Below are 16,790 nucleotides of genomic sequence, written 5' to 3' on the forward strand. Positions count from 1 at the left end.
ATCTCAATCTCCTTCACAATGTGTCATTAGAATGCAGCCCACCTTGAAATTTAAGTGGGTGCTGTCAGTTTATTGGAGTGTCTTTACTTTGTTTGTACTTCTTTCCAAATTTGTATTACATGTAATTTTGGTTTCCCTTGAAAATAAATAACACCACAAAAAAGTAAGAATTTATTAGTGGAAAATGCTGTGACTTATTTTTACTAGCAACTACTGTATAATAAATTTTAAAATATATACATATATATATGTAAATTTTTCTGTTTAGATATTTTAAGATCTTTCAGTTAAAGTAACTTTTCCTCCCACATACTACTTAGTTAGCATAATTAAGAGCTTTTTTTTCTCCTGCACTACAATATTTCCCTCTTTAATTTTCCCTCATAGTATGGAAATGGCTGGAGATTAACTTTTGTCTGATTCTTTCCTGGGTCTGATATCAGCTGAATGGTCTTTTGTTTCTCAAAATGTTGGATGTTTTAAAGAAACTTTTTATACCTTTCCATCATTCTAATTTTGCAGATCTGCTTTCTCCCCTCTGATAAAAAGACCTTTCTGAGACTCTATCTTCTCAGCAGTTACATGCAAGGATCTGAAAGGATCTCAGGAGTGCTAGGATATTCTGTCGCAGAGCGCAAGGCGTGGTGATTGTGAATGGAGTCTGGGGTTAGACAGACCTGGTTTTCATTCTAGCTCTGCCACTCACTCGTTTGACAAGTTACTGAACTTCTAAACCTCAATTACTAACTTCTTAAACTGGGGTTAACAACAGTACTTATTCCAAAGGCTATATGAAGAATAACTGAGAAAGTGCATGTCACATGGTTTAAATATAGCAATAGCAATAGAACACGTCCACATAATAGCTAATGTTATTTCCAATAAAAATTGTGATTTCCTTTTTATTGAGCACCCACATAGTATTGAATTATAGTTGATACATAATGTTATATAAGGTATACAGTGTAGTGATTCACAGTTTTTAAAGGTTGTTCTCCATTTATAGTTATTATAAAATATTGGCTTTATTCCCTGTATCATACAATATATCCTTATAGACTATGTTATACCTAGTAGTTTGTACCTCTTAATCCTCTACTGCGATATTGCCCGTACCCCTTTTACTCTCCCCGGTGGTAATCACAGATGTTCTCCATATTTGTGAGTCTATGAGTCAGCTTCTTTTTGTTCTGTTCACTAGTTTGTTTTATTTTTTAGATTCTGTATATGTTGTATATATTTGTCTTTCTCTGTCTGACTTACTTGATTTAGCATAATCCCCTCCAAGTCCATCCACATTGTTGGCAAGTGGCAAAACTTTGTTCCTTTTCATGACTAAGTAGTATTCCATTGTGTATATATGTGTGTGTGTGTGTGTGTATAAGAAATGGATAAAGAAGATGATATATATATATATCATCTTCTTTAGCCATTCATCTGTTGATGGACAGTTAGATTGCTTCCAAATCTTGGTTATTGTAAATAATACTATTATAAACATTGAATTATGTATATCTTTTTGAACTAGTTTTTTTTTTTGTTTGTTTGTTTGTTTTTTCAGATGTATGCCCAGGAATGGAAGTGGTATGTCCTTTGGTAGTCCTATTCTAAGTTTTTTGAGAAACTTTTGTATTATTTTCCACAATGGCTGCACTAATTTACATTACCACCCACAGTGTATGAGGGTTCCCTTTTCTCCATGTCTTTGCCAACATTAGTGTTCTTTTTGATGATAGCCTTTCTGAAAGGCGTGAGATGATATCTCACTGGGGTTTGGATTTGCATTTCCCTGATGCTTAGCGATGTTGGATATCTTTTCATGTGCCTGTTGGCCATCTGCGTCGTTCTTTGGAAAAATGTCTGTTCAGTTCTTCTGCCCATTTTTTAATTGGGTTGTTTGTTTTTTTGATGTTGAGTTGTATGAGCCATTTATATATGTTGAATATTAACCCTTTATTGGGCACATCATTTGCAAATGTTTTCTCCTGTTCCGTAGGTTGTCTTTTTGTTTTGTCAATGGTTTCCTTTACTGTGAAAAAGTTTTTAAGTTTAATTCGGTCCCACTTGTTTATTTTTGCTTTTATTTCCTTTGTTTTAGGAAAGGGATAAAACAAATATATTGCTAAAATGTATGTCAAAGAGTGTTCTGCTTATGTTTTACTCTAGGAGTTTTACTGGTTTCGTCATACATTTAGGTCTTTAATCCATTTTGACTTTGTCGTTGTATATAGTGTTAAAGAAATTTCTAGTTTCACTCTTTTACATGTAGCCGCTCAGTTTTCCGAGCACTGCTCGTTGAAGGGGCTGTCTTTTCTCCATTGTATGTTCCTGCCTCCTTGTCATAGATTAATTGATTATAAGTGTGTGCGTTTATTTCTGGACTCTCTCTTCTGCTCCATTGGTCTCTGTCTTTTTGTGCCCCTACTACACTGTTTTCATGACTGTAGCACTGTAGTGTAGCCTGACGTTAAGGAGCATGATTCCTTTAGTTCTCTTCATCTTTCTCAAGGTTGTTTTGGCTATTCAGGGTCCTCTGTGTTTCCATACAAATTTTTTAAATGTTTTCTCTAGTTGGTATGAAAGGATTTTTTAATTATCTGCAAATCAATGTGATACATCACAATAACAAATTGAAGAATAAAAATCATATGATGGTTTAAATAGATGCAGAAAAAGTCTTGGACAAAATTCAATATCATTTATGATAAAAACTCCAGAAAGTGGGATTAAAGGGAGTGTAACTCAGCATAATGAAGGCCATATTGAAGGCCACAGCTAACATCCTACTTAATGGTGATAAACTGAAAGCATTTTCTGTAAGATCAGGTACAAGTCAAGGATACCCACCCTTGACTTTTATTCAACATAGTTTTGGACATGTTCATGACATTGTACAGGAGACAGGGATCAAGACCATTCCCATGGAAAAGAAATGCAAAAAAAGCAAAATGGCTGTCTGGGGAGTCCCTACAAATAGCTGTGAAAAGAAGAGAAGTGAAAAACAAAGGAGAAAAGGAAAGATATAAACATCTGAATGCAGAGTTCCAAAGAATAGCAAGAAGAGATAAGAAAGCCTTCTTCAGCGATCAATGCTAAGAAACAGAGGAAAACAACAGAATGGGAAAGACTAGGGATCTCTTCAAGAAAATCAGAGATACCAAAGGAACATTTCATGCAAAGATGAGCTCAATAAAGGACAGAAATGGTATGGACCTAACAGAAGCAGAAGATATTAAGAAGAGGTGGCAAAAATACACAGAAGAATTGTACAAAAAAGATCTTCATGACCCAGATAATCACAATGGTGTGATCACTGACCTAGAGCCAGACATCCTGGAATGTGAAGTCAAGTGGGCCTCAGAAAGCATCACTATGAACAAAGCTAGTGGAGGTGATGGAATTCCAGTTGAGCTATTCCAAATCCTGAAAGATGATGCTGTGAAAGTGCTGCACTCAATATGCCAGCAAATTTGGATAACTCAGCAGTGGCCCCAGGACTGGAAAAGGTCAGTTTTCATTCCAATCCCAAAGAAAGGCAATGCCAAAGAATGCTCAAAACTACGCACAATTGCACTCATCTCACACACTAGTAAAGTAATGCTCAAAATTCTCCAAGCCAGGCTTTAGCAATACGTGAACCGTGAACTTCCTGATGTTCAAGCTGGTTTTAGAAAAGGCAGAGGAACCAGAGATCAAATTGCCAACATCTGCTGGATCATAGAAAAAGCAAGAGAGTTCCAGAAAAATATCTATTTCTGCTTTATTGACTATGCCAAAGCCTTTGACTGTGTGGATCACAATCAACTGTGGAAAATTCTGAAAGAGATGGGAATACCGGACCACCTGATCTGCCTCTTGAGAAATTTGTATGCAGGTCAGGAAGCAACAGTTAGAACTGGACATGGAACAACAGACTGGTTCCAAATAGGAAAAGGAGTTCGTCAAGGCTGTATATTGTCACCCTGTTTATTTAACTTCTAAGAAACACAAGCTGGAATCAAGATTGCCGGGAGAAATATCAATAACCTCAGATATGCAGATGACACCACCCTTATGGCAGAAAGTGAAGAGGAACTCAAAAGCCTCTTGATGAAAGTGAAAGAGGAGAGTGAAAAAGTTGGCTTAAAGCTCAACATTCAAAAAACGAAGATCATGGCATCCGGTCCCATCACTTCATGGGAAATAGATGGGGAAACAGTGGAAACAGGGTCAGACTTTATTTTTCTGGGCTCCAAAATCACTGCAGATGGTGACTGCAGCCATGAAATTAAAAGACGCTCACTCCTTGGAAGGAAAGTTATGACCAACCTAGATAGCATATTCAAAAGCAGAGACATTACTTTGCCAACCAAGGTCCATCTAGTCAAGGCTATGGTTTTTCCTGTGGTCATGTATGGATGTGAGAGTTGGACTGTGAAGAAGGCTGAAGAATTGATGCTTTTGAACTGTGGTGTTGGAGAAGACTCTTGAGAGTCCCTGGACTGCAAGGAGATCCAGCCAGTCCATTCTGAAGGAGATCAGCCCTGGGATTTCTTTGGAAGGAATGATGCTAAAGCTGAAACTCCAGTACTTTGGCCACCTCATGCGAAGAGTTGACTCATTGGAAAAGACTGTGATGCTGGGAGGGATTGGGGGCAGGAGGAGAAGGGGACGACAGAGGATGAGATGGCTGGATGGCATCACTGACTCAATGGACGTGAGTCTGAGTGAACTCCCGGCGTTGGTGATGGACAGGGAGGCCTGGCCTGCTGCAATTCATGGGGTCGCAAAGAGTCGGACACGATTGAGCGACTGATCTGATGTGATCTGAACAATAGCAATCAGAGAAGAAGAAGAAAGAAAAGAAATCCAAACTGGAAGGGAAGAAGTAAAACTGTCACTGTAGATAACATGATACTATACATTCTGGAGAAGGAAATGGCAACCCACTCCAGTACTACTGCCTGGAAAATCCCATGGACAGAGGACCCTGGTAGGCTACAGTCCATGGGGTGGCAAAGAGTCAGACACGACTGCTAAAGATGCCACAGGAAAACCACTTCAGCTCATCAATGAATTCAGTGAAGTTGCAGGATACAAAATTAATATTCAAAAATCTGTTTTTCTATGTACTAACAACAAACTATAAGCAAGAGAAATTAAAGAAATAATCCCATTTACCATCACATCAAAAAAAAAAAAAACAAACCTGGGAATAAACGTACCTATGGAGGTAAAAGACCTGTATTCAGAAAACTGTAAGACACTGATGAAAGAAAATTGAAGACTAAGCAGATGGAGAAATACATTGTGTTCATGGATTGGAAGAATTAATACTGGTAAAATGAGTATACTACCCAAGGCAATCTGCAAATTCAATGTGACTTATTTTTAGAGGAGCATATTTTTGCAGATGGAGTGGGATTGAGGGTTATCTTCAAAGTTGAGAGGGTCAGTCTTGGATACCTCCTCTCTTTGACAGCCTTCTCCCCCAGCTGTTGATTTGAAGCAAGGGAAGAATTGCCTTAGGAGGATCCCAGGAATGATGATGTGGCTGTTCACAGTTAGTACTTGGTTCCTGCTTTGCGATTTGGCATCGTCACCTACATCAGGTCCTCTTGAAGGTGATCAGTTTTTCTATCAGATGGTATTTTAGTGCTACCATGTTGAAGGGGACAGAGTGCTGTTTTCGACCATTGAATTTCAGTGTAGATTTATAAAGTAACTCAGAGATCACTGACCAGTGAAATCAGGTAAAATGAAAAACAAAAAGCTGATGATCTCTGAGTTGGTCTAGGACAGCAAATAAAGTGATGAGCATGCAGCAGGGCAGTCTTGTAGATGGTGTTTAATGAGTTTTAAGCTTCAAGGCTATGAGCATTCTTTCTTGAAATATACACAGCAGGTGCCCCTAGCTGGAATTCTGGCAGTAAATAGGAATCCTCCAGTCCTGGAAGTCACTGAACAGGTCCGATTGTGTCCATCTGTCAGGGAATGTTCCCCTTTAGCGAGGGATTTTGTGCTTTCTGTATCTGAATTAGAATGTGCGGGGTCGGGGGAGTCTCGCAGAGGAGGCTGAATGAGGCTGCTTTCTCATGTACAGATGTCTCCTGCTATTTTCAAGGACAGGGCTGGGATGTAGACATAGACGTTTACCCAAGAGCTCCTTGATTGCCGTATGATAGAGCAGGAATCCTCCGGAGAGGGAATGAGGAAATCTCAATTTGGTGAAACTTGTTTCTCTGACTCTGTTTTAATGTCTTTACAATGAAGGAATTGAACTAGACATTCTTGAATTCCCTTGCCAGCCATAAGGTTGTGTGTGATTCTGAACGCTCTTTCAACTTCTGGGGAAAAGATTGTTACTGATTGGTTCTGTATATAATGAAGCTGCCTTGGGCAGTTGCTTCAGCAAATCCATTCTGGGACCATTGGGCAAATAAAGTGTGCAAAGCCCCAGGCACAGAACTCAGGGCAGGACCCTCTGATACAGACCAAAGGATAAAAAAGCACCTGAAGTTAGAGACCCCAAATTCACACTGAGTTGAGCTGACTGCCAGCCCCAAGCTTCATCACTGTTGCTACAGGGCTTGCCCTGCCACTCTGCCTGCCCTGATTCTCTGCATGACCCCACCCTGCCAATGTGCACACCTGCCCTCCCACCCACACACGTACACACATGTGTATCCTGCAAACCAGGAGAGCAGTGGCATGTTGAGTTGGAAGTGCCAGCGAGGCACACAGCAGAGACAGATCGTGAGCGTCTCTGTTATTGTCTCTTCTACTGTTTCTCAGTTTCTTGCCCTTGGGCTGATTTCCTATGTCTGCTGTGTGCCTTGGTTCCTCATTTGTCAGAAGGAGGTGTAATACCTAAATGCGGTGAGGGTTAAATGAGATACCACATGAATTGTGCTTAGCCCAAGTGCCTGGTACCCAATAAACATTCAGCAAATGATAACTATTAATGTTATGACTTACTACTATCACATTGCCTGGGATTCTTAAAATATTCCCAGAGCTTGGCATTGGGGTTGTGACAGTTTTTTTTTTTTTTTTTTGCAGGACCCTGCAGCTGATTAAATTAGGTAAAAGGCAGAAATCACTTAGTGACTTAGTGTAGAACCTGTCAAAAATATGTGTTCAGGGGTACTCTTTCTGCCCCCTTCTGATGCCTATGTCAGAAGCTTTCTGTATCTCCTTTATACTTTAATAAAACTTTATTACACAAAAGCTCTGAGCGATCAAGTCTCGTCTCTGGCCCCAGATTGAATTCTTCTCCTCCGAAGGCCAAGAATCCTGGCATCTTTGTTTGGTTCAGCAACAGCCTTTCATCTTGGAGGCTTTTCTGGGATTCTTGAGGACAAGGTAAAGATGCTTGAAGCTCTAGTTCTTTGTTCTCTTAGCGAACATGTTTTCTGCTGTACTTTACTAACTCTACGGTGTGCTTCCGTGAATGAATGAAATGCCCTGCGTGAAGCAAGTGAGGAACCCTGCTCTGCGGTTTGGCAGTGACTTCAAACGGCTTATGGCAGAAACCTGTCGGGGGTTTATACCAACCTGCCAATGCCAAGAGGCACTCAGTGTCTCCTTTGGCCCAAGCAGAAATGGGCAAAGCGTGTGGACCAAACTCTCTTTTCTCAGTCAAACTTTTCAGTCTCTTTGACCATTTCATAACTCCTTGGAAATTAGAAGTACTAACCTAATCTATCAGATCATAGACTTTCAAGGGACTTGTGATCTATGCTGTTACTGTGTCCTGTGACTTAGGTCCCAAACTTGGATTGGTAGTCAGGAAGTGCCTAGCCTCACTAGGAGTCGAAAGTTCGGAAGTTAGATGGAGCTTTAGCTACAAGAGCATCTCTGAGGTTAAAGGTTACTCAGACTAGAACTACAATGGGTTTTTTTTTTTCCTTTGGTAACACTGGCTCTTAGTGGACCAGAGGAGGCTCTTATACTGGTGTGATGATGTTTTGAACAGTTTTATGTTCGTATTGGTCTTATTGTGGTCAGGAATATACTCAGGGTCATGCACAGGCACTCAGGTGACAAATGTTTCCCCCAGCGGCTTAGCCTGGGAGGCATTCCAGGTTACTCTGATTGCACCCTGGGTGGCATCAGAGGCAAGCAAGGTTTTAATGGTGAGGAGCTGGGCAGCAGTCAGGGATGCCATCAGGTCTACCCCTGGTGCATCTCCGCCCCATCTAGTTAGTAGAACCGGGAGGGATGAGTGGGTCGCCTGCGTTGATAAGGGACAGACTAAGTCCGACCAGGGAAGGAAAGCTTTGGTGTAAAGTCTGTCTACACCCCCATCTAGAGCAGGGAGGGATGCCTCCAGTAGAAAGATGGCGCTTGTCACTTTTTTCTCTCTTACAGATGGGAGCTAACAATTCCAGCCTCACTCCTTTGAACTATATCCTGAAAACCTGGGATAGATTTGATCCCCAGGGTTTAAAGAAGACACACCTGGTCTTCCTATGTGCTACTGCATGGCCAGGGTATCCATTGGAGGATGGCGAATGGTGGCCGGTTGGAGGGTCTCTTAAGTATAATCCTGTTTTACAGTTAGACCGGTTCTGTAGAAAACAAAGGAAATGGGTAGAAGTAGCATATGTGTTGCCCTTTTTTTCTCTGCGAAATATACCAGACATGTCCTAAGGGTATAGATTTGGGTGTGACTCCTTCAGCTCCCTCCTGTCCTCCTACTTTGCTAGATGAGATGGAGGACAGGAGACAAAGCAGGTTTCTCCAATCTATCCCTGGGATCATATGTGCAGAGCAGCCAGAGAGACTGACGAATAGCCACACAGCTGTTGCCTCTTCATGAAGCACCCACTGGGAGAAATAATCAGTCTATGAGAGTTAATAAGCCTTTTTCTTATTAAGAAATACAAAGAATCAAGGAGGATCTGGGAGACTATTTAGAGGACCCAGAAAAATATACTAGAGCTTTTAAAGGTGTTACTGTGCTTTATGACCTTACTTGGAAGGATGTGATGTATATCTTGGGACAAACGCTGACTCCCAACTCAAAAACTCAAGTTTTGGGAAAAGCGGTTACTTATGGAGATGAATGGTTTGGTAATAAATCAGTAAGGAAGAGGGAGGATGAGATAACCGCCCTCCCCACTGGAAATCAGGTGGTCCCAGCTACAGAACCAGACTGGGACTACAACACAGCTAAAGGAAGATGGGATCAGAGTTGTTTTGTCAGATGTGTTCTCCCCCCCCCCACCGCCCATCCTGAACTCCCCTCCCACCTCCCTTCCCATACTGTCCCTCTGGGTCATCCCAGTGCACCAGCCGCGAGCATCCTGTATCCTGCATCGAACTTGGACTGGCGACTCATTTCATATATGATATTATACCTGTTTCAATGCCATTCTCCCAAATCATCCAACCCTCTCCCTCTCCCACAGAGTCCAAAAGACTGTTCTATACATCAGTGTCTCTTTTGCTGTCTCGCATACAGGGTTATCGTTACCATCTTTCTAAATTCCATATATATGCGTTGTTGTACTTTATTGGTGTTTTTCTTTCTGGCTTACTTCACTCTGTATAATCGGCTCCAGTTTCATCCACCTCATTAGAACTGATTCAAATATATTCTTTTTAATGGCTAATACTCCGTTGTGTATATGTACCACAGCCTTCTTGTCCATTCGTCTGCTGATGAACACTAGGTTACTTCCATGTCAGATGTATTCTTGAAGGACTCAGGCAGGCACGTGCTAAGCCTTTAAACTGTGGCAAATTGGCAAACATAGAACAGGAGGAGAAGGAAGCGCCTGGTAAATTCCTAGATAGACTGAGAGAAGCCCTTCGCAGATTCACTGAGATTGATCCCGAAAGTGAAGAGGGAAAAATGATCTTAAAGGATAGATATCTCACTCAGCTGGCTCCAGATACCCGCCGTAAGCTATTAAAATGGCGTATGGACCAAATCAGTCTTTAGATACTCTGTTGCAACTGGCTCAGACAGTCTATTATGGTAGGGAATATGAGGAAAAGAAAGAAAGGCAGAAAAAAACAAAGGAACAGGTGGAAGCCTTCACAATGGCTATGAGAACTGTTCTTAACTAGCCTGAGAAAAATGCCCACAGGGACCCAGGTGAAAAGGGATGGGCTTGCTATTACTGTGGAAAGGAGGGGCATCTCAAGCAGAATTTCCCTCAGGCATCTAAGCCACCCCCAGCTTCATGTCTGGTCTGCAAAGGACCACACTGGAAGAGAGACTGCCCCCAGAGGCGTAGATTTCAGGGGTTGGACTCTCAAGATAATCAGGACTGAAGGTGGCTGGGAATCCCCACATAAGCTCCTGTCCTAATTTCATCTGAGGATCCCCGGGTATCAATAACTATGGGGTGCCAATCCATTGATTTAGATACTGGGGCAACGTACTCCGTGCTTACTGAAGCCCCTGGCCCACTTTCTTCCCGATCCACTTCTGTAATGGGACTGTCTGGACGAGCCAAAAGATGGGCCTGATAATCTATGTGAGCCTACTTCTGCTGACTCCAAAAATCCTGAGTCTGCCGTTTGATCCTCAAGACAATGCCCTCCTGTCCTGGGCTCACTCCTACACTGAATTCCACAATCAGTCTAACTGCTGGGTCTGTGGAGTGCTCCCCTCTTCGTCAGTGGAAGGCTTCCCTTGGTGGACATCTCCACTTCAAGGAAAAGACTTTCTCCAAGTCTGCAAATATCTTCAACAACAATCGCGTGTGATGCCTCTTCTTAAACTGATGACATCTAACAACCTTAAGATGGACTGATGTAACTATGGACATAATGTGACTTTTCATTTTGATTTTAACTTGGTTTAATGACTATTTTGCCTTATGTCTGTAACTGTATAATGGAATTTTCTGTCTAAAAGCTTTTAAGTTACAAATGGTTGTCCAAGCTCCTATGAGTGCCACAGCCTCCTCCATCTATTACTTGGGGCCCCTGGATCAGAGACCCTCAATATGAGGGTTAGGAGAATATGTTGCCTCAACAATTTAAGGACTACACCCATAAGCAGCAGGAAGTAGTTATGGAATGAAAACGATGCCCCTTTCCCTTGGCAACATAATTCTTCTGAAAGAAAAGGGAATGAGAGAGTCATCTCCTAGGCAGGTTGATAAGAAGTCTAGGGGTCCCCAAGGAGAGAGGGGTCTGGAATTCTCAAGGAGGAAGAAAGGACAAATCTTTTTTTCCTCTACATTCCTTAGGATTATATAACAATAATATATCCTGCCTGAGGGCAGTGTCTGGATTAAACCTTCTGGCTAATTCTGTTATCTTAAAATGTAAATTATGGGAGTAGGTCTGGTGTTTACAAGGATTATATAACAATAATGTGTCCTGCCTGAGGACAGTCTCTGGATTAAACCTTCTGGCTAATTCTGTTATCTTAAAATGTAAATTATAGGAGTAGGTCTGATGAGGTCTTTATAACCTCCAGACATTCTTTGGATTCATTGGAGAGTATATAACTCCATTCCTAACACTAGCAAGCAGGTACTCTTTCTGCCCCCTTCTGATGCCTATGTCAGAAGCTTTCTCTATCTCCTTTATACTTTAATAAAACTTTATTACACAAAAAAAAAAAAAAAAAATATGTGTTCAGCATATAGTGGGTTAACTATTGTTAGTTTTAAATAAATTTTTTTAAGTCTGTTTCTTTTAAAAAGGAATGTGTGTTCAATAAAGGTCAGTTGCCCTTCTTCCCCTTTAAGGAAAAGAACAGTTCACTAAGTCAAAGAGGTTGGCACATGAACTAAAATTGTAAATGCCTTGTAGCTGGAGGGCATCTGGCCAGGGTGGATGTTCCCATCATCACTGGTGGGAAGGAAATTGATTCCCGGCAGTGAATGGCTTACAGGAGCGTGTCACGTCAGCAGACCAAGGACGGGAGAGAGAATGAACAAGCACAGTTTGCTCTGAGTGAGCTGACTGCCCATGCGGTGGGGGGAGGCCAGCCCAGCCATCTCACTGTCAGTGCTCTGAGGTCTTTGGATGGAAACTGGGGGATGAACTCATTCCTCTGTTTCAGGTGAAACTGTGGAAGCCTTTGGTCCCTTTGACGGCAGTGTCGTAAAAGAGCAGACCCAAGTCCCAGAAAGATGGATAAAATGTTCACCTGGAGTTTGACAGCCTCGATCCCCATTCTGGGACCCTTTCACCCACCGTGGTCCTTGGGAAAAATACTTGTTCCTAGCACATGGGGAATCATAGCCTCCTTGTAGGCCAGAGGTGGGATGTGATGGAGACCCAGTGGGGTAATGCATAGGAGGGTGCCAAGTGGTCAGCAAAGAGCCAGCATGTGTTCCATTGTTTTTATTGTCAGTAGTAGCAAGATGAAGAAGCACCGTATAACCATAAATACACAGCGAGGCTCCTGGGGGCTCATTAGAGTCATTGTGTTGCTGGCTTAAAAGGGCGTCTTAGGAAGTGGGAAGCCCTTTGTCTCTTGGCTAATGGCTAACAGGAAGCACATCTATCCACAGAGCCCAGGAACAGCGCTAGGAGAGGCTATCACCAAGGCACAGCACGCTCCCCGCTCAGCCCCCGGCAGCTGGACACCTTATCTGTCAGAGGCTACACAAGCTTGTCTTTACCGCCAGCTGAACTGTGAAGTATTAGTCAAGTAATATTTCATCCAAAAATAACAACCATTTTGACAGTTGTCTTGAAGCCAGATTTCCAGGTGGTTTACTTTCATTTGGATACACTCTGTAAAATGAATGTGAAGCTGGGCTCAAAACAGCTTAGGGAATCAGAATCTTTTATCTCCAGAAATATGAAGTATGTGTGGATTTATATCCTTCATGTGCTAGACCCAAAATTGTATAAGGAAGTGTCATGATCCCATTGCAATACTGCTGAAAGGCCTTGGGTTAAAATTTCACAGAGAATTAAGACGCTTGAGAGTCAGCTCTTAAAGCCTTGGGATTTCAGCAGAATCCACAAACCAGCTGCGGCCTCTCGTTCCTGTGCTGTTAACCACCGGGAAGTGAGCCTCCAAGACAGGACTGTGTTACTTCCTCGTCTGAATGTACCTCTCACTACCTAGAGTGAAGCTTAGTCTGAGAAGATAGTTGACTTGAAACTTGGTGACTTAGAAGGTGGCAGGGAAAGAGGAAGTGCATGTTCGTTGAGTGCTTACTTGGTTCCAGACACTGCTGGTCACTTGGCTTCACATGCTGTGCTGGTCATTTTATGGATGGCATCTTCTTTGCCTGTTTGACAGCCCCATCACAAACTGATGAAATCAGCTATTCAAAGACAATTCAACAAGTAACAAATGAGATGTGAATCCAAGTTTATCTGGTTCTTTGTAAATTAATCCACTTCATTTGCAAGGATATCTCCACATAATAGTGGTCTATACAGCAGAAGTTCTGTTCTTGCTATTGTGTTATGAAGTCTGGAGTTAGCCAATTCAGAGCTGGTAGGGTCTACACAGTTGTTTCGGCACCTTCCACTGCCTAGAGTATGGACCTCCTCTTTCTGAAGCAAGATGGCTGCCGGAGCTCCATCCATCATGTTAATATACCAAGCAGCAAAGCTGAAGGAAGAGAAAAACATGACCTTCCTCAAAAAGATTTTCTGAGAAATCCCGTATACCTCGGCTTCTGTCTCCTTAGCTAGCACTTTGTCCCATGGCTACACCTAGCTCCAACTGCAAAGGAGCCTGAGAACTGGGATATTTTAACTGGTCAGGAGTGTGACCAATCAAAAAGCGGGATCTGAACATTAAGAGAAAGGTGTGTTGGGAAAGAGCCTAGTACAGACTCCAAACATCATATATTTTCTTGCTCTCTGACGCTAGGAACAGAACTTGGCCCATACTCAGTCATGGGGGTGAGAGAGGGGTCGGTCAGCCTGATCCTTAGCAACTCATCTTGCAACTTGTAGGCAAACTTCTCCCCACTGCACCTCCCAGCCTTTGTAGTTAGCTTCTGCTAAACGCATGTCAGTGACAGTAAGCAAAGTGTGTCCATTCTACCTGGTTTAAGTTTTGCCTTCTATCAGAATTGCTGGTGGACAGGGAGCGAAAATGCAGCAGGGAAGGAAAATAGAAAATGTCTATGGTTTTTATGCTACAACCTTCACCTGCAGAAGACACTATCATAACTCTTGTTTCTTTAACACAGAAGCCTCTATCTCCTAAAAAAGAAAAACAAAAATGTATTAGAAACTATCCCAAAAAGGTTAGAAACCACCAAGAGGCCTCCACCAAAAAGTTAGAATGCCATCTTTCTAGTTTATTTTTCTGTTATATATTCATCTGTTTTTTTCCTCAAAATATTTCTTTTTAAAAGTTTTTTTTTATTTTGTATTGGGGCATAGCCAATTAACAATAGTGTGATAGTTTCATAGAAGGAAATGGCAACCCACTCCAGTGTTCTTGGCTGGAGAATCCTGTGGACAGAGGAACCTGGTGAGCAGCCGTCCATGGGGTCGCACAGAGTCGGACACGACTGAAACGACTTAGCAGCAGCAGCAGCAGTGCCATACGTAGACAGCTGTCTATTCCCCTGCAAACTCCCCTCCCATTCAGGCTGCCATGTAACACTGAGAAGAAATATTTTAAATAAAGTATTAATTCAAATTAAACTGAACATACTGTCACGTACAACACTGCCAAGTGAGGAAAGGTCCCCGTGGCCTCAGTTCTCGTGCTAAGCTCTCCATGAGACTTGAGGTCAGCAATCAGTCTCTGGGTTTCAGATCCTCACCTACAGATGTGGGAGACGTCTTGTGCCAAGGACCTGCCCCACCCAGGCGTCTGTGGCCATGACACATGACACTGTCTGCACCACAGGTGGGATCACAGATCTAGCTTCTAGTCCAGATGGTTCTTAGTTTGGAGTTCATCGATAGACTTCAGAGTGCCTCATCATGTTGATGAGGGGAACACTGCATAAACACCAAGTTTATTCTCCTCTCTAGAAGAAAGGCCTATCCCATTCATGAGATTCTTAAGGAATCTTCAAGTTAAGAACCACTGATCTAGTCTCATTTCATGGATAGCATTTTCCAACCAAGGAAGCAAAGAGACTCTCCCCACAAGCACATCTGATGGATCCTCTGGCCATTTGGAGAGCTGGTGTTATTGTCTCTAAGTCCATGACTCTCCTCCTCAGCCACATCCCACTGAACCTCCTCTGCCCCTGTACTGTGGTAGAGATAACATCTCTGTTGGTCTCCCTATCTGGGCCCAGTTCATAAGGTCTCTGTGGCCTATATAGTCTCCTCTGTCAGCTTTCCCCCTCCCCCGAATCTCCCGCACAATTCCTGTGTGCAGCCCTTTGGCCCAGAAGTAAGAGGGGAGATAGATAAGAGAGGAGGTCTATCTAGGCTCACATAGTTGGGATTCTTGTTTCCACTCCCTTATTTCTTAAAGAACACATGAGCTCTTCATGTATTTCATCCTTCTTGTCAAAGGTGAGGAGGTGAGTCTTCTCCCAAGACAGGACATAATTGCGTAACAGACCACAGTGTCTGTCGCAGAAGGAACATTCTCAGATTGACAGTTCAAAGGCAGAAGGGGGAACCCAGCTATGTAAGGGATTGAATTTGCGTCCCTCTCCCCACACTGGGAGCCAAGCTGCCTCCCAAAAATTGTACAATGGGAACACTGTGGTACCTCTGCTGAGAATTCATCACACAGACCCTGTATCTGAAACGTAAAGTGACCTTTTCTGAGCAGCCTTAGCCCTGCATGAGAAGACAAATAACTGCCAGATGGCCTGACATTTCCTTTTTTAAATTTCAAGGATTCTTGATTTCAACTCTGTTATTGATCTGTTGGTTTGCAGCCCCCACGCAATAAGTGAAGGTGCACTCACTGTTGTGGTCGTCTCACAAACAACTGCTATGAAACCCTAGCTCTGCCCTACATCTCCTTCTCAGCTATGCACTCTCCCCCAAGCCTCCCAAGCCACCAGATAGTGTAGAGAGACAGGCTGCAGAAAAAAAGCCTGTTTCTAAACCTGAAATTAAGATCTTTGAAGTGGAGTTGTATACCGCGGCAGTGTCCATCTTGTAAGGTCACATTTATCTACTCACTCCGTACTCTGGAGCCTCCTGGCAGAAGCTACAAAATTCCTATAAAGAGGGAGTGTTTGCTCTGATTGTCCTCACTTACCCAAGTGTCACATCGATTGAGCTCCACCCCAGATCAACAGTGAAGACAGAGAAGTAGTGACTCGGGGCAGGGAAGGTGGGCAGGTGTTGCTCGGGAGCGTGGTTGAACAGGTGTTAAAAACGAGCCCAGCCGTCTGCCTGCACAGCACAGCGGGCACGTGGGTGGCGAGCATGTGTGCATCCCAAGCTCAATGAGCAGAACCTGAAAGCTGAGCAGGTTGAAATCCTGGAAGCGCATGGTGCACTCGCTCATCTGCTGAAGAACGTTCTTTCTCACTCTGCTTATTCTGAGAGGGTTGGCTGGGAAAAAAAGGTACAGCAAGGGATTCTCAGCTTCTCTCTGTAACATGATTTATCAGAGCTCTGGTTGTGCTCTGAGAGGCCAGAAGCATCATCTAGTCTTCTAGACTGTCTGGGGGTGGGGGTCAATGAGGAAGGAGGAGCTAGCCAGAAAGTTAATGGGTCAACCTGAGGAGGAGGAGGAGAGCACTGGAAACAATGAGCTCTCGCATTTTTTTCTTACTACTCAGCCCCTTGGGCTGTCTGGATACATGGCAATATCAGTGATTGAATTTGAAAAAATTGAATTGCTCCATTCAACTTGCATACGTTCCCAAAGGTAAAAGTTAATTTGATCCTGCCTTTGCCTTGCTTCTTGAGAATCAGGCAGTCCA

The 16,790-nt window shown here is 42.8% G+C and overlaps 1 protein-coding gene across 2 annotated transcripts in view; it reads left to right on the top strand.

Moving 5' to 3' along the window:
• Positions 1-16,790, top strand: part of MCC (MCC regulator of WNT signaling pathway) — a 533,449-nt gene that overhangs the window by 388,475 nt on the left and 128,184 nt on the right. The window lies entirely within an intron of this gene.

Source organism: Bos mutus, chromosome 10, assembly GCF_027580195.1.
Source record: "Bos mutus isolate GX-2022 chromosome 10, NWIPB_WYAK_1.1, whole genome shotgun sequence".
NCBI lineage: Eukaryota > Metazoa > Chordata > Mammalia > Artiodactyla > Bovidae > Bos > Bos mutus.